Raw genomic sequence first — 18465 nt, 5'->3', positions numbered from 1 at the left:
TTACCATGAAGTGATGGGACTGGATGCCATGATCTCAGTTTTTTGGATGTTGAGATTTAAGCCAGCTTTTTCACTCTCCTCTTTCATCTTTATCAAGAAGCTCTTTAGTTCCTCTTCACTTTCTGCCATAAAGGTGTTGTCATCTGTGTATCTGATGTTATTGATATTTCTCCCGGCAATCTTGATTCCAGCTTGTGCTTCATCCAGCCCAGCATTTCACATGATGTAGTCTGAATATAAGTTAAATAAGCAAGGTGACAATATATAGCCTTGACATACTCCTTTCCTAAGTTGGAACCAGTCCATTGTTCCATGTCCAGTTCTAACTGTTGCTTTTTAACCTGCATACAGATTTCTCAGGAGACAGCTAAGATGGTCTGGTATTCCCATCTCTTAAAGAATTTTCCACAGTTTGTTGTGATCCACACAGTCAAAGTCTTTAGCATAATCAATGAAGCAGAAGTAGATGTTTATCTGGAATTCTCTTGCTTTTTCTATAATCCAATGGACGTTGGCAATTTGACCCCTTGTTCCTCTGCCTTTTCTAAATCCAGCTTGAACATCTGGTATTTCTCAATTCCCATACTGTTGAAGCCCAGCTTGGAGAATTTTGAGCATTACTTTGCTAATATGGGAAATATTAGATCAGGTAAAGGCATGGGGTGGGGGAATTAGTGAGGTATGATGTACATGTTAATACATGCCAAAATTCCAGAATGATCCAGAACTCTCAAGTATCTCTCCAAAGGGATCTGGAGACCCCTCAAAGTCAGAGAGCATGGGATGAAAACACAAGGCAGGAGAGCAGAGACAGGCTTTGCTGGCTGTTGGCTACCTTCCTTCAAGTTCCTGCTCTGTCTGGACCAGTTTCTAGTCTACAAACCCATCCTTCCACCCTAATAGGAATTACACAAAAGCATGGTACACTGGATTTAGTTTTCTATTATTTTTTGTTTTGTTTTAAAGCAATTTGCCTTATATTTACTTATAAAAATATTTACATGGTTCATTTTTTATTTACTATTTCATCAAGTTGGCACTTAAAGGTACTTGTTGGAGTAGGAAATGCACAACCTATTTTTGGATATCGCTGGTCCTTCCTTTTTTCTTGCCCCCTCCCCACTTCCATAGTTGGGGGTTTTCCTTGAAATGTCTCCAGCCTGAACACCACATGACTTCAGATCCCCAAGGGAATAAGCCAGAAGGAGGAGGAAGAAGTTGGGTTAAGTCTCCTTAGCCCCTAACCACAGGGCTGGAATGCAATGACAGTAAAATGCACTAATTTATCTTATTTTACATAATTAGAGTTAGGGGCTATTGAACACAGAATGCAAATGTATGCTAAATATGCAAATCAGTCACATTTCCGAGATTCTGAGAAGGGGGAAATGTGGTAGCCTTCTGTCGGATGGTTCTCTCTTCACAGTGAATACAACTTTTCAGCACCATGAACTCAAGGAACTGCACAGTCACAGTTGGGGCTGCTAATTTGGAAATCCAGTTTAGGCTGATTTGAAAAGACAACAACATTTCTGCAATCACTGGCGTGTCTTTTATGATAGAGCTGGTGGTGTCATTTCTTGTTTTCTGGAGATAGCTTTTTCATTTTTTACTTTTTTTTTTTTTCAGGTTGGGATCTTGCCGGGCTCTTTAGTACAAGGTCCAGGACTAACCAAAACTGTGGAGTAAATGTTTATGGGGGATTTCTCCATGTGACTGTGGTTTACTTGCCCAGCTAGTCACCTCTGTCAGGGCCCTCCCTGCTACAGTGAAACTTCTCCATTGTGGCTTCATGTCCTCTTTCCCAAGGCAGCTCGTAGCCAGTGACTGAGGCAGGTGGGAGTATCAACCTCAGGCCGTCCCGGCACCTGGTGAGACAGCCGTGATGTGATGGGCTTTAATGTTTCCGAGCTCCCACCAGGCGGCTGAGCCTGCGTCCCAGCTGAACTGTGCTGAATGTATGCCCCTGATCCTAATTCCCTCTGCTTCCTTTCTCAGGCATGGGTTCCTTATCAACATCTTGGACCCCAGACTTCCATTCAGCTTTGTTGTCGTTCAGTCGTGGAGGACGCTTTGCAACCCAATGGACTGCAGCAGGCCAGGCACTTCCGTCCTCCACTATCTCCCAGCGTTTGCTCAAACTCATGTCCATTGAGTTGTTGATGCTGTCAGACCATCTCATCCACTCAGCACTGCTTCCCAAACCCAAATCTGTTATAAGACCTTCATCCCTTACCTGCTTCCCCCCATTTTACAAGTTGTTTTTTCTCCCCCTAGAGCTAGGGATCTCCTTCTCTCCCAAATGTCCATGTAGGTGGAGGAGTAAATGCTTCCCAGTACTTCACCCTAGCTCGTGTTTAAATGGTGGCATCTCAGGCAGTCATGGCCCCTGAGTGGTGAGGACAGCTCTGTGAACCTCTTTCAGATCAGGTCACGTGAATGACCACACAGCTGTCAGGTCAGACTTATGACAAGGCTATTTTTGTTTACTTTGTATTCCACCCTGATGTTACTCTCGCCAAAAGTTACGAGGGGCTGAGGTTGGCTGGTGGGGGCAGGGAGCATTGTCTGCAGGTTAAAGCAAAACCCAGCTTCATCACAGTGTTGGAGGGGGAGCTATGGAGACCCTGACCAGGTATTGGTTTCAAATATTGTCTGGACCCTGGCAAGGAAATTATGTACACTCACTTGAAATTGGTATGCAGCATTATTAGCAGGAAGAGAATAATATGATCATTCTACCAGTAATTTGGCTAGTAATTTGGTAGTAATCTCTAGTAATTACTGTAAATGCTAACCAGTTCATTTCCTGAATCACATTTCTTTTGGGGTGTTCACTTTATTTTGTACATGTTAATTGACTTTTTGTAAAAATGTGCTAGAAGTGTTTTATATTCTATGGCCTTACCTAAAGCTGAGAGTGAGAAGTGGCAAGTCAGTCTTCTGAGTTCTGTTTTGAGCATCTGTAGAGTTACTGCTTAATTCAAATTAATCCCTGTGTGTCTCAATTATGGTTATAATCAACTATGGGATTTTTTTGAACATGGAATATCTTTGTGATATTATAACAGGGGAAAATAATATACCTAATTAATCAAAAGATAGGGTCCACTGGGTGTGCAATCAGAAGAGATATATAGGCACAGACACACTTAGATGTGTAAGAGTTTTGATAATAGGTATGCACACTGAAAAGAGAGCCTGTGTTTGTTCTATCTGTGTGTACATGCGTGCCCAGGTTCCAATTATTTAATGTCACATTCTTAGTGACTTCACAGGTTGATTAGAGAAAGCTCAAGGGGCTAAGAGAAGTAAAGAAACAATTAAAAGTTGAAGGGATATACTGAGATAGTGAGATAGGATTTGGAAGTAAAGAAGGTATGGAAAAGTGGAAGGTGCTTACTACCTATCTGTGAATGAGCTGGATCATAACTCTGCAGGTTAGAGATGCAGATTAATTCCGGGGAGGAGAAAATGTGTAACTGGCATGTCTCTGAAATCATCCTTTATCTTTCTATGAAAAAGGATTCAAGATGCCCCAAATGCCATAGTTACTGTAAGGAGGGTGTGAGGGACCATGTGTATTTCTGTTTGTTTGCTTGTTTATTCCCTGAAAATGATCCAATGCATGCAATAGGTTCTTAGAATGTTTTCCGCTATTATTACAAATGCAAATAGAAGAAAAATCTACTCATTAACCCTGGACTAATATTCTAGTTGATTTAGTAATCTTTTTCAGGATAGCTGTTACCCGTGACTTGCTGTATAGCGCCATGGGTGCATTTAATAAACATTCAGTGTAACTTCTCACTGAAGTTTGTTATTCTCACCCATTCTGTTTTGATCACAAAATGTTACTCTGGAGGCAGAAGCTCACTTTCCCAGTCTCTTTCCCGCTTGAATTCTTGCAAAATGTGATTTGGTTGGTGGGCTGCTCCTAAGAACTTGCAAAGTCTGAATTCTATTTTAAATCTTCCTTTCTAATATCACCTTTATTTTTTGAAACTCGGAGAAGATTTTGTGTCTCTTTCCCTGTCTTTAATTTGTTAATTTCTGAGAATCTGTGAGTTGAGAAGGTCAAAGTGGCCTGCAGTTCATTCACCCTGTGGGTGTTGGTCTTTAGGCTCATCAAGGGCTTTTTAGCATTGGCTGTGCATTTCCCACACTTTTAATACTGGTGTTTCACATTTTTTCTTATCTCGGTGCACAGCATGTTGTCTGGCCTGCAGCAGAAGCTCTATAAATATCTGTGCTGTGCTAAGTCGCCTCAGTCATGTCTGACTCTGCAACCCCATGGACTGTAGCCCACCAGACTCCTCTGTCCATGGGATTCTGCAGGCAAGAATGCTGGAGTGGGTAGCCATGCCCTCCTCCAGGGGATCTTACTGACCCAGGGATAGAACCCGAGTCTCTTATGTCTCCTGCATTAGCAGGCAGGTTCCTTACCACTACTGTCACCTGGGAAACTCACAAATATCCATACAGCAGTAATAAAAACAGAACCAGCAATGCCCATTTTGCTTTGTTTTAGACATTTGACATCAATAAGGAGTACAGCTCACTTACACTAACTTTATTTGTATGAAGTTCCTAACACTGAGCCAAGTGAAGTGAGATGGGTTGAAGAATGTTTTCCTGACTCTTCCTGTTGTATCTGTGAAGCACCGGTTGCAGCCCTTTGCAGGGGTCACTCATCACCGTGAGCCTTTGGTGGGTTTACCTCTTGACCAGAGTTTGAACAATGGAAAGTGCAGACCTAGTGATTGGTTCATTGAATTTCAGTCATGCTCTGTGATATCTTTGTCACAATAACTGTAGAGCATTCCAGAACATTCCAGATCTGAAGGTGATGTCAGTGTTTCTGTGCCAGCCGTGATCACAGAACTGCCACCAGTCAATAAAAAAATATATATATGGAAATGGTGCATAAGTTAGTGTCCTTGTTTATATTTGTCAGTGAAGCAGAAAATAAGATACAATGCAATCAATTAGAAATTGAATGTTCCACGTGATGTTCCTATGGCCATATGTTCACACTCGATGATCAGTCTCTGGGGTTTTGATCCTGTCTTCTCTAAGGAAAGCTGCTTTGCATGACTGGAGCCTTGAGGCTGGGTAGGGGGTGAAGTCTGGGTAGAGTATTAGGGATGTTGCTGACCGGTCCACTCTGAGTGTTGTGAAGGAGCAGCTCATGGTTCCTTCCAGCCAAGTTCCCTCCACACTTGAGATCATTGGCTTGGGGGCCCTGAGGGATCATGAGCACTAAGGGAACTTTCTGTTCATTGTTTTCCTGTCATCCATTGAGACTCTTAGAACAAGGTGTGAAGTAAGTAGGACAACCATTGCTACTCCTTTCTATACATAAGGAACTAAGAACTGAGAAGTCAGCTGAGCTCCTGGAGTTAACATGATTCGTGGGTGGCCAAGCTGGGAGCAGACTCTCACGGGTCTGGTTTCAGTGCTATTTCTGATATGGTACCAGGCTTGGCCCTTCATTTTCTGAAGACCTCACATTTTTTCCACCTCTATTCAAGTGAAGATTTCATCACCGTTTAAGAAAACCACCTATTCAGTGGAGCCTTTCTGTTCTAAGAGTTTATTTGGAGGCTTGCTGGCCAGCTTATTTCCCATCAATGACTGCCTTCAGAAGTGCTGACCGTGGATTTCAGAATGGAACGGTTCAAACCTATTCTGCAGGTTCAAAAGATGGATCTCGCGTTTTGCACATCCATCTGTGCAGAAGACGGCTGCTGCTCCTCTCTTTATGGGGCAGATATCACTTTTAAAAGGCTGCTGCCGCCTTTTGGCACCCTGGGAAGTGAGTGGGTCATTTACCCAGCTCCCCATGCATGTGGTAGTCAGAGATACCGGGCGCAACGCCCTCTTTCTCTCCTCCTGAGAACAACCATGCCAGTCACGTTGCCTTATCTAAAATCACTCCCTGGAGAATATTGAGCGGCTTTCTGCTTCACTCTCTCTAACAGTCTGTGGTTGCAGGCGCCTCCCTAACCTTACCTGTCTTGAAAAGCAAAAGCCACATCCTCTACCCTTAAAGATCTGGATCGGTGGTGGTATGCACACTCTTCCTGAAGCGGGGGTGTCTGGTTCCTTAGAAAGCGCAAGGCGTGTGTACCCTTTTCATCTTCAGCCTCCCCCTTCTATTCTGGGCAGGGCATGATAAAACTGGTACACCAGCTCACTCAAAGCCTTTCCAAATTCCCACCCTCTGCACATTTATATTAGATATTGATTTCTGTTTAATAGAATAAGCCAGGAAAAAAATCACACTCTTTTGTTGGCGTTCAAAGGATAAACCATAAAAGCCATTAAGAAGTACTGTAAGCAAGAGAATGATGAATGGGACTTGAGGTGCCGTCCACTGACTATTTCCAGATAATGTCTTTGAGAGATTCCATTGCTTCTGGCTGCAGTTCAGAGCGATTTATTTGCAAGGTGAAATTCTGAGCGATGGTGTTTCCCTTGTAGTCCTGTCTGACCATGTTAAAGAGACAGAACGGGATGGCCCTGAATGCCGATCTTAAAGGGCTTGTGCCCAGGAGTTGCTGGGATCCATCAGAGGTCCTGCTTTGAAAGACATTCTATCTTCCCCCTTATGCCCCTTCCTTCTGTAAGCCAGAGGTCTCTCCTCTGCATGAGGGTCTGCTAAGGCTAAGGTCAGTTGGGAAAAAGTGACTGTCAAGAATGTCAGTTCCCAACTTCGTGAAACCGGTGTGCATTTTGTCTTCCTTGCACCGGACTTTGTTTAGACTTGGATGCTAGTAAACTTCTGAGGGGGATTCCCAGGTGGCGCTAGTGGTACAGAACCTGCCTGCCAGTTTAGGAGACATAAGAGACAGGGGTTGGATCCCTAAATCAGGAAGATCTCCTGGAGGAGGGCATGGCAACCCACACCAGTATTCTTGCCTGGAGAATCCCATGGACAGAGGAGCCTGGTGGGCTAAGGTCCATAGGGTCGCAAAGAGTCAGACACGACTCAAGTGCCTCAGTACGCTAACACCTGAGAACGATGCTCTTCCTATCAGGACCTGCTAGAACTGTGGGGTTTTTCTGTTTTTTGTTTGTTTTATTTTTTTTTTTCCTGAATAACAGAATCTAACCCAGAGCCCTTCACATTCTCCATCATTTCTTGTTTTCTTTTATTTGTTAAAATTGATCCCATCTGTGCTCAGGACTGCACCTCCCAACAATTATTCACTGACACCTGGGCTGCAGTGCTGTGGTGCACATATCAATTTGCATCCAGTGCTTGAAAGTCTCTCCCAATCCCTCCAGCAAAGCAATCAGAGGAGCCCAGACAGTCTTGATAAATGGTGAGTCGCTACCACATGGAGCAGTGTGTGCATGGAAGCGTCAACAAATATTTATTAGCTGAATGGATAGATGGATGGACAGATGGATAGATGAAAGGAAGCTGCCAATTTCTGAGCACGTATAATGTCACTGGGGTCACTGATTTATGAAATAAAGGATGAGTTTGATACTGTTAGTCCCATGATGCAGAAGAGAAAGTCAAGACCCAGAAGTGACTTGACCAAGATGATAGACACAGGTATTAAATGCAAAACTTGATCACTTTTCAGTGTTGAAAAGAGAAAGAATGGATTCAACAATGTGTGGCGTGGGTGCATTGCATTTTTCTCTTTATATAAAGTGAGTAATTATACATCTTTACAAAAATGGAAAGTTTTATGGATTTAAAACTATCCCCCTTTCTTTGGGAATATTCAAATGATAGTACTTGGCACACTGCAAAGCTTATGTAGATTCTACTTCAGACAATCCTAACATTCCATTAGAATCTGAAACTGCTCCTTAAATATTTGCTTAGGTTGGAATTTATCTTAGATCTTCTCTGTAGTTGGTGAGGGGGAGGTAGGTTCTTTGTCCACCAAGAAATGTGTTTTTTAGTTGTGCTAAGAGTTGAATCCGTATTCCTCCACTTCGGTTTGCACTTTAACTCACTGGTTAAGTAAGCATCCCCAGGCTCCTTGCAGACCCCTGCTCTCCAGACCTGCATAGCGCCACGCACCTATACGCAGGTTGTCATAGCATCTTCTCCCACTAATCCACATTTTAGGCCTTCATTTATAAAGTTTTCTTCAGGTCCATGCTGCTTAATCGGTCTTTCTATTGGTTTCCCCTGTCAATTCTGATCTGTAGTAACAAGTGGACCTGATTTCCTCCCAAGGCCCAGCAGCAGGAGCAGGGGTGGGTAGGGGGAAGAGCTATTTCCCAAGAACAATCTGACAATCACCCCTGATGTCTTCCCAAAGCATGCACTTGAAATACAGTTTCCCAAAGAAGATAGCTTGTCCTTTAGGGAAATTAGATGGAAAAAAAAAAAAACCACAAAAAAGATTTGTCTTCGGTACTCCTTTGGACCATTTCAATGATAATTTTCTCTCAACACTGCTGCAGGTCTTTTCAGAGTAATCAGCAATGCCATCCAGACACCCAGGATGCAGATAGATTTTCTATTAATGTGGGCAGGCTTGGATACTTTGTCACTGAACATAATAATGATAATAATAATATAACACCCACCCAGGTGATGATGGATAAAATGTCCCTTGGAGAAAAGGAGGGTGTAATTGATTATAGCCATTTGCTCCGAGTAGGAGTGTGGGTTGGGGCCAGCACACTAAAGGCAACATCCCTCTGTGAATGGGGACAACAGGAAACCTGACAGTGGGCTGGTGTAATTGCCAGAGCCTTATCCAGAAAGAGGCAGGGCAATTACTCACTTCTTCAGCTGTGTGTGTGTGCCCAGTTGTGACTTATTCTTTGTGACCCCATGGACTGTGGCCCACCAGGCTCTCCTGTCCATGGGATTCTCCAAGCAAGAATACTGGAGTGAGTTGCCATTTCCTCATCCAGGGGATCTTCCAGACCCAGGGACTGAGCCCATGTCTCTCATGTCTCCTTCACTGCAGGCAAATTCTTTACCACTGATCCACTGGGGAAGCCAGCTACCAATTTAAATCACCAAGGTGGGCAAGTAAGAGAGGTGGATTTTGTTCTGAGTGCTCTTTTTGTTTTGTTTTGTTTTTAAACAAATCTAAAAAACTAAATGACAAACACTTTGATTATATTTCTGTCTCTTTGTCATCCTTCTTTCTGGAGAAGAAAATGACAACCGACTCCAGTATTCTTGCCTGGAGAATCCCATGGACAGAGGAGCCTGGTGGGCTACAGTTCATGGGGTCGCAAAGAATCAGACATGACTGGGCAATTAAACGACATCACCTTCTTTGGCTTAAGAAAATTTTTATTTGCCTTAGTCACATTTCACCTCTTTTCAAGTTGTTTACTGCTTTTCACTAGCTTTTAAAAAATATGTATTATCCTTCCTCCCTGTGTTTTCTCTTGGCATCTGTTCCGCCAGTCTCCAGGTTAATTTCCTGTCTTCCTCCTGTTGTCTTTCTGTGTCCTCATTCCTCTTGTTTTCTTTCTTCTTGGTCTGGACATCACATCTCCCCACCTTCCCAACACTACACCCTCTACACTGGGTGATAAGGATGCCTTGTTCCCATGATTTTCATTTCAAGAAGTAAGCATGGACTTGCAACAGATTCCTCTCCAAATGGGAAGTGGTCAGTTAGGGGAGGTGACCCTGAGGTCATGTCTACACCTGCAGCCTCGGGGAACCCTGGGCTCAAAGGGAAACTTGAAACTCAGAGGGAACCAAGCATGCACTCCAACTTGGTTCCAGACTCATTATCAACATATTATTTAAATCTCCTAGGAGATTAAATAAATCTGAATGTAAATCTGAATGTACAGAAACATTGATCCAAAGGACAAGAGACAGAAAGTAGAATCACAAAGAGGTTCAAATGGGATTTTCATGAAATCTAAATTCAGCCCAGCCTGCAGCAAGAGCCTGGGAATCTGTGGATTGGACTTTTGACCACACCTGGAAGCAGAAGTGAACCCCTTTCCTGATGGGGTGAGAAGCACCCCAGCCTGCAGGTGGTCTCAGACTTCACAGGGCAGTGAGGTGGAAGGTTTATATGGTGGGTCCCTGTGCTCTGAGGGGTGTGACTTCCAGGATGACCAGCAGAGCTTGCATTTTCTTCAGGAAGATGCCTGAGCGCTGATTGCCTCTGCGCTCTGGCCGCAGGACTTCTCAGACATCAGTGCTCTTCCTGGAAGGGAGACAGCTGTCCTACGTGTGACTGATGACCCTGGCACATAGATAGTCAGGACTCATGGTGGCCTGGCCTGAGAAAAAACTGAGAGAAGCAGGATGGTAGCAGAATCAGGAGGTCGGAGCCATCTTCACACTTTCCATTATGCACTCGTCATCTTATGGATGGAACTTTAGCTCCAGGAAGAGCAGTTCAGACTAATGGGGACCTCCTGTCTCTTGTGTCTGACTGGTGGCAAGTGCACTAGCCGCTCTACCCTCAGGTTCCTGCCTGTAGATTGGGAAGGACCACGGCGCCTCCCCTTGGGTTCCTTTGGGGTTGAGTGATTGGATGGCCTCACTCTGCCCAGCCAGCTCCCAGCTTTGCAGGCTGGGCCAGATGGACCTGCTCAGTGTCAGGCTCCTCCCCTGGACAGGAGGTGAGCTGATGCCCGGCGTCCTCTGCACAGCTCACCAGGTGGGCTTCCTTTTAGACCTAGGTTAATTTACCCACATGCACATATGAACTAATTCAGAGCATCCAGGTTCCCAACAGTCACATTCAGAAGGTGGAATTAACGGCACAGCAGAATTAAGGAAAAACAGCACAGTTAAGGAAAAACAGTTCCTCTTTCAAAATGCTTTTAGAGTACAGGTTACGTTCATTGGGGAGTCTTTAAAGCTGAGAAGAACTGTACCTTTTGTTCATCCACTCCACGAAATACTCTTTGAGCACAGAATAAATGCCAGGCACTGTTGTAGGAGCTCAGAAATAAAGAGCAAACAAACCAATACAATCATTGCCCTTGAAGGAAACAAATAATTGATTATTATTGTTAGTAGTATTACTATTTATTTATTTATTTACTTGGCTTTGCCAGGTCTTTGATGCAGCATGTGGGGTCTAGTTCCCTGGCCAGGGATCATACCTGGGCCCCCTACAAGGGAAGCCTGGAGTCTTAGCCACTGGAACACCAGGGAAATCCTGAAACAGATAATTTAAAACCATGTAATATGTTAGAAAGTAAACAATGCTAGTGAAATTTAATGCTGACAGTTGCGTAGAAAGTTCTGGAAAGACGAGATGAAATTTGAGTATGGATGAGGTTGCATTTGGAAACCATAACCAGCCAGGATCAGGTTTGGCACAAGGAGTTTATAATCACCCTGGGCAAAGCGGGTTCTGTTGAATAATAAGCAGCCAAACAAAACAAAGACACCCAAGCATTAATGAGACATAGCTGAAAAGTACAGAGAATGGGCGTTCTTTAGGAACACTCCACCATGCTGAAGGTGACTCCAGCAATGGCAGCTGGGTTCATTCATTCACAATACGGCTGTTGGGTGTGTACCCCGGACCAGGAGCTGTTGAGGAGGTTGTCCAAACAGCAAGTACCCTGCATGCATGGCACTTATTCCCTTGGAGGGAAGGAAACACCGAACAATGGACATAACAAATAAAAAAATGACAGAGTGTTTATTGGCTTAACCTCACTGCCTTCAGGTATTGAGGCCGTTGTCACATTAGGTGGAAGGAGCTGCATGGGTTCTGAAATCAGCCTGGCTCCTAGTAGCTGCCTTCTTGTCCTCTGTCTTGGAGCCCATTACTAAGGCTCTCCCTTGGCAGCTCTCTTATTATGAAAATTGCATTAACAGAGACTCTTATGTAGTTGTCAAAATATCATGTGACTAAAGCATCTTGCATGCTGGGGGTAGGAGACAGGGGGTCAACAGTGCCTTTCACAGCTTCTTTATTCCCACCAGAGACGAGGGAGGGAGGAAAGGGAGTCCTTCCCAGTTCTTTGAAAGGCACGCATGTTGATATCTAGAAAATGTAGTGACTTACCCAGAGCCATGTGATGCCTCCATTTGGTTTGTGTCCAAATCATCTGACCATTTATATCCCTTTCTTTTTACTGACTTGGATGCATTCTATGACCCTAAGCATGTAGAACGCCTTCTCTTTTTCTAAACTCACCACAACAGGGAAGACATTTGAGAAAACAGGCACGATCTCATTGGCTAAAAATACCCTTCCGTCCACAATGTGTATCCTCGGCCTTGTTGCCTAATTGTGAGAAAATGAGAAAAGACGGCTGTTGGTTCTGTTTCTCCACTTGTTAAACTGAGAAAATAACACAACACTTCTTGGTTTCCTGAAGGAGTGGGCAGTTTAGTAGGTCAAAGCCAGCAAAGCACCCTGCTCCCCTGGAGTCTCTTTCACCGGAGATGTCCAAGTGGGACAGTCCCTCTTACTGGCTTGAGCCTGGAGCCTGGCAGAGTGGGCTCATTTTCCATGACACCATTCACCTCGCCGCCGACAACCTGCCGGTTCACCTAGATGATGACACCACCTTGTAGTTTTCCTCTGCCTTTCATTGTGGGAACTGCAGGTATCTGGGTAGTGTGTTAAATCAACCTCCTTACGCAGAAGTGAGGGGTTACAGGTACTGTAAATTTGGCAGGTGATTGGGCAGAGGATCCAAGGGATGGAAGGATGGGAGGTCTGCCCTCATGACCCTTACCACTCTGCCCTGCTGGGTTCGCATCCTGTCCTGGGAACTCACACCTCCTCAGCTCTGCAGGCTCCCGATCCTAACCTCCTAAAAGCCCCGTCTGAAACATAAGGAAACTGCAGTGGGTTCTGGGGCATGCTCAATTCTCAGCTACTTCCATAAAGAAATCAATTAATTTGTCTGACAGTCTACTTTTCCTGAAGCTTTGCTGGCAGAGGGCTTCACATTATATCATCTTGCACAGCCCCAAAACAAAACAACCATTTTATTTCATCTTCCATGAAAGTAATTTCTATTTATCTTGGTGAGATTCCCGTCCAAGCTAATCTACGGTCCGCAGTCGGACTGCCTTTGTTCTCAGCACTTTTTTGGCCATTGCCTCTTAGAGGGAGACTCTGAGTCCAGGGCAGAGGAAGCTGTTGTCGTTTTAATGAATGGGGGTCTCTTCCAGCTCTGCTCCTCCCTGAAACAGTCTGTTTCCATAACCATCAAGATGTCAGATGCAAAATAAAGCCAGTTGAGACATTGCACAGTGTGAAAGGCCTTTCAGATTATTACTGAATTGCGTGACTGGAGAAACTTTGCAGGATCATCTTGTTCATCTCTAACTTTTTGAGATTTCCCTCTAATTGGTGCAAAGTTATCACAAGTGACAACAGGGTCTTTAAACCACAAAGGACCAGAGCAAGTGGAAGTAAATGGGATGTGTGAGGCTTTGTGTGAAGAAAATATGGAAGCCTGGGCTTGCAGCTTTCAGCTGCTGCCTCACACCTTTAGAAGCTGATCAGTGAATGCAAATAAGCAGTAGCAAAACATGGCAGTGAGAACAAGGGGTTTAGAGCCAAGAAATGTAGTAGATTCAGCTCAGGGCTGTGTGATCAGAAGAAAGTTGCTTAAGGCCTCCAGACTTGTTTTACTCACTTTTGAATAGAGGACAGTACGACCGAGGCGCCTGCCTCCCAGTGTGCAAGTGATAACTTGTAAGAGAACATTTAAAAGGCCTTTGCATATTCTCATATGCAAATATTCATTATTAACACTGTTATTGGAAACTGAACTTCATCACAAAGGAAAATCCACAGTGAAAAATGTGGAAGACATCTGAGAAACACCAACAGAAAAGCCATTTTTGGCAACCCACAGTTGTCCCTTTTCTGTTATTATGACTCTCCTCTCTTGATACACTTTGAGGTGAAAAAGTTGAAAATCGGCAAGAAAAATAGGAAGGCCTCTAGGTGACCAATCAAGATTCTTTCCTTGGCACAAGTCTTTGGCAGAGATGTCTGGGTGCTTAGAAAGCACTGTCTGAGTGACGGCAAAGGTGCATCCAGAGCCTCACACCATCAGAATAAGCATTTGATAATCTAGTGATGAATTTATTGCATCCCCTTTGGTCTTGCAGAATTCCCATCTTGATGATGACTTTACGAGGACAAATAGCTTAACCTTTTCTTGCCTCAGTTTCTTCATGAATAAAACAATTTATACCCTTTGGTACCTTTACTGCATAATGTCATAAGGATCGAAAGCAATTATACATACAAGCATTCAGAAATGTTCACTGTAATTTCGGATCTCATTAAGGTTGATTCTTGCTTTTTACGTATTAGCATTTTAGGTTACTTTTTCTTCCTGCAGGGCAGAGAGAAGGATGGCTAGAGCTGATCCTAAGAGTGTTCCAAGGAGACAAAGCCTCTAAGAGTAACAGGATGAAGTGAAATATGAAAAACGTCAGCTGACCACTGGGAGTAAACAGATTCCTGGCAATGGCCATTTTTAGATTGTGGAATTGCCTCTCTCAGGAAGTGGTAGAAACATTTACTGCCCGACTGGATAAAGTGCTCTCAGGGGCCAGATGACTTGCCATTTCCTTCTACGTTATCGATGAGTTTTTCTAATAATAATAAAACGCCTGAAATTGGCTACAAGGCTGTAATCACTCACGGATAGGTTTCTGGCTACATCAGAATCACGCTGGCCATGTCCTCAGATAATTACTCTGCATTTGGCCTCAGTCTTGGCAACTCCTCCAGCCGGTTTGCTGCTAGGTCTGCATCTACAGAGGGCTACATGAACTGAATCTAAAGGAGTATTGCATGCTTTTAAAGGTGTTGAGTCTCTGTGATTTTTAAACTACACGCAGGGTTCAAGCAGCTTCAGAAACACGAGGAAAGTGTTAGGCTGTTTAAATGGTAATGGCGCAGCCCAGAAGAGACTGTGCCTCTGCTGACTTGAGAGTATGATTCAGTTTCTCCTGTTTGTTCAGTTTGTAGTAAACATTTTTCACGGACTTTTCACAGTGTTTGCAAAAATGCCTCCTAAGCAAAAATAGAAAAAAAAATACACTTTCTTCTTTGTATGGCTTTCAAAAATACATCTATTGAAAAAAAAAAATAAGCTTATGGAAGAATGATGAACTTCTTCCAGAAAAACCATATTTGATATTTGCAAATGTGTTTTTTTACTGGTTATTAAAATCAGTTTATAAGAAGATATATACATTTTTTTTCTTTCTTTCTAAAGCTAAATTTGGAGGCTGGGCTTTAGGAAGATGGTAGAAATCCCCCTGATGGTGTTTTTGTTATAACTTTTTTTAATGACAATGCCATGTTTAGAATTCTGTCCTCCTTGACTTGCCAAAAGCAAAATCTTACTTTCAGAATTACAAATATTATGAATATTATTTTTTAAAAAGCAATGGCACCCCACTCCAGTACTCTTGCCTGGAAGATCCCATGGACGGAGGAGCCTGGTAGGCTGCAGTCCATGGGGTCGCTGAGGGTCGGACACAACTAAGTGACTTCCCTTTCACTCTTCACTTTCATGGATTGGAGAAGGAAATGGCAACCCACTCCAGTGTTCTTGCCTGGAGAGTCCCAGGGACGGGGGAGCCTGGTGGGCTGCCGCCTATGGGATCGCACCAGATTGGACACAACTGAAGCAACTTAGCAGCAGCAGCAGCAACTTCCCCAGTGGCTCAGTGGTAAAGAATCCACCTGCAATGCAGGAGCTGCAGGATACTCAGGTTTAATCCCTGGATTGAGAAGATCCCCTGGAGGAGGGCATGGCAACCCATTCCAGTATTCTTGCCTGGAGAATCTCATGGACAGAGGAGTCTGGTTGGTTACTGTCCATGGGGTTGCAAAGAGTCAGACATGACTTAAAGTGACTTTGCAAGCACGCACACATTCTTAGTTTACTAAAATGATGATTCATGCAAGAAAGAGGTAGTGACTGGCCTGTTCTGTTCTTGCCTCATATGTCCATAGCAGCCAGGCATGCCTGTTTCTCCCATCTTGTGATGCTCAGAGACTGGGCCTGGCTTCACCCATCCTGGTTCTTCCTGCTCTTAGCATAGTGGCTAGCACACCATAGAAGTTCAGTAATTGTCTATTTATGTAACAAGCTCTGAGGGCCTTTCCATCTATTTTTTAAAAAAACTATTCTAGGAGAGAATCTCAAAGAGCCTTCTATAGTGTTTTGTTATGTTTTGTTTTGATTTTTCTCTCAAGCCAGAGAAACATTTTAAATGGAGATGTGAAATCTAGGGTTCATTCTTACCTTGAGACTCAGGGTTTGTATCTTTGCTGCCTTCTAATCTGAAGTATATTTCCGTATTTTGCGTCATGATCATAATTTCATTCAAACTTACTGAATTCCTATTTGTAATTTGTATTGAATCCAACAGTTTATAGCCTGCTGATGGAAGAGCATTTTCAGACCTGATCTTTACATAACACTTTCCCTTTGAAGTGCTTTTTTTTGCATCATCCACAGCATCGCCTGGACCCTATGAGATGGAAACCCAGGTACTATGACCCTAACTTTACAGACGAGGAAACCAAGGTTCAGGGATATCAGGTGATTTGAGTGAAGTTACACAGTGAGCTGTTGACAGGAGCTTGAAACATGTATTCTGAATCCAGATTCATTCCTGTTTCTGCAATATCTCAGTTGCTGCAAGGCAGTTTCCAAGTATTAAATGTCACCCACTGTTCACATCTGGGCTACCAGCTGGCCCATGTGTGGGTGCAGAGAACTCAACATCTCTTGACATTCCTGCATCTTGTACTGATCTGACTTAGAAAGGTCCTCAGCTCAAAAGGAGAAGACTCCTGAGAGTCCCTTGGACAGCAAGGAGATCAAACCAGTCAATCCTAAAGGAAATCAACCTTGAATATTCATTGGGAGGACTGATGCTGAAGCTGAAGCTCCAGCACTTTGGCCATCTGATGCAAAAAGCCAACTCATTGGAAAAGCCCTTGATGCTGGGAAATATTGAGGGCAGGAGGAAAAGGGGACGACAGAGGATGACATGGTTGGATGGCATCACTGACTCAATGGACATGAGTTTGAGCAAATTCCGGGAGATGGTGAAGGACAGGGAAGCCTGGCGTGCTGCAGTGCATGGGGTCACAAAGAGTCAGACATGACTTAGTGACTGAACAACAACAATATCAGCTTAAAATATGTGAAATTAACTTCAGAAATAAACCAATTCGGAACTGTTGTTGGACACTCACTAGATGCTGGGGTCTTGCTTCTCCTTTTCAATAAATATAATCCAGACATCAGAGGCGCCTGTGATGGTCAGTGGACTTGAATCCAGGAGCTGTATTAGCTGTGTCCTCTGAATGGTGAGAAAAAATGTCTGGGGAGCTAGGAGGGACTAAGGAAAGGGGATGGATGAGGGAAAAGAACACAGGAAATGTCCAGATGGTGGGCAACAAACTTGAGTGTGGAGGGTCCCTGGGAGGTCACAGAGGGCACCTGCAGAGATGCAGACGTGATGGGACCAGGGGAAAAGGGGAGGCCTGAGACGGATAAAGGGAGACTGACAGGCGTGGAGAGGGGCTAGAGTTCACTTCTGCACAGATGCAGACAACAAATTCACTAGGGCAAGATCCACTCAACAGAGTATAATCAAAAGATGTACAGTGCTTAAAATGTGGCAACAGCTCAAGTGTATTCATTACCCTACGCTGTTATTAGTGTTGTTGTTGTTTAGTACAGAAAGGTGGCCCACAATTCCACTTGCTCTTTCCTGTGCTTGAACATGAAATCCAATGTCCCAGGCCCTCCAGCCTAGCTATGCAAGAGACCATGTTCTGTCGGAGCCCATGTACAGGTGTCAAATTCCCGGAAGCCCTTGTTCAGGAGCAAAGGCGAGCCTGTGCTTCTGTCAGTCTTTCTCACTAACTCTTCACCATGTTGCCATATGGTCCTGTGGCCATAGTCAGGTTCTACTGGTGGTTGACTGCGACGTCAGAGTGCCAAGTCCCTACCTGCTGTGACGGTAAAAACTGGGGAGATGGAAAAGAGGGACCTCTCACCCCACTTTATCCCCTGGGCTCCAAGCACACCTCTAGTGTCAGAACATTATACACTGTCTCATAAACGTGATTCATTCAAGCCTAACACTGCTCTCTGTAGGGACTCAAAAGCAACTTCATCAGGAAAGACGTACACACACACATGACTCATCTCTGATTTCCACTGAATAAAATGTTCATTTGTTCCTCTTTTGAAAGCTGCTGTGCCCCAGTTGAGCCTTGAATAACATGGCTTGAACTGCATGGGTCCACTTATACACGGGTGTTTTTAAATCGATATACAGTCAGTCCTCCTTATCCACAGGTTCCTAATCTGCAGGTTCCATCAACCATGACTGTGTATCTTGTTTCCATCTGTGGTTGGTTGAATCCCAGGATGCAGAACCCACAGATAAGGAGGGTCAGCTATGAAACTTGGAGCAACTGCAGATTTTGGTGTCTGTGGCAGGTCCTGGAACCAATCCAC

The 18465-nt window shown here is 44.0% G+C and overlaps 1 protein-coding gene across 9 annotated transcripts in view; it reads left to right on the top strand.

Annotated features, from left to right (window-relative positions):
• LOC113885851 (opioid-binding protein/cell adhesion molecule) overlaps window positions 1–18465 on the top strand; it is a 1067028-nt gene that overhangs the window by 581880 nt on the left and 466683 nt on the right. The window lies entirely within an intron of this gene.

The sequence above is a fragment of the Bos indicus x Bos taurus genome, chromosome 29 (assembly GCF_003369695.1).
Source record: "Bos indicus x Bos taurus breed Angus x Brahman F1 hybrid chromosome 29, Bos_hybrid_MaternalHap_v2.0, whole genome shotgun sequence".
Taxonomy (NCBI): domain Eukaryota; kingdom Metazoa; phylum Chordata; class Mammalia; order Artiodactyla; family Bovidae; genus Bos; species Bos indicus x Bos taurus.
Note: the sequence above shows the minus strand (reverse complement) of the source record. Positions and strands in the feature narration are given on the sequence as shown.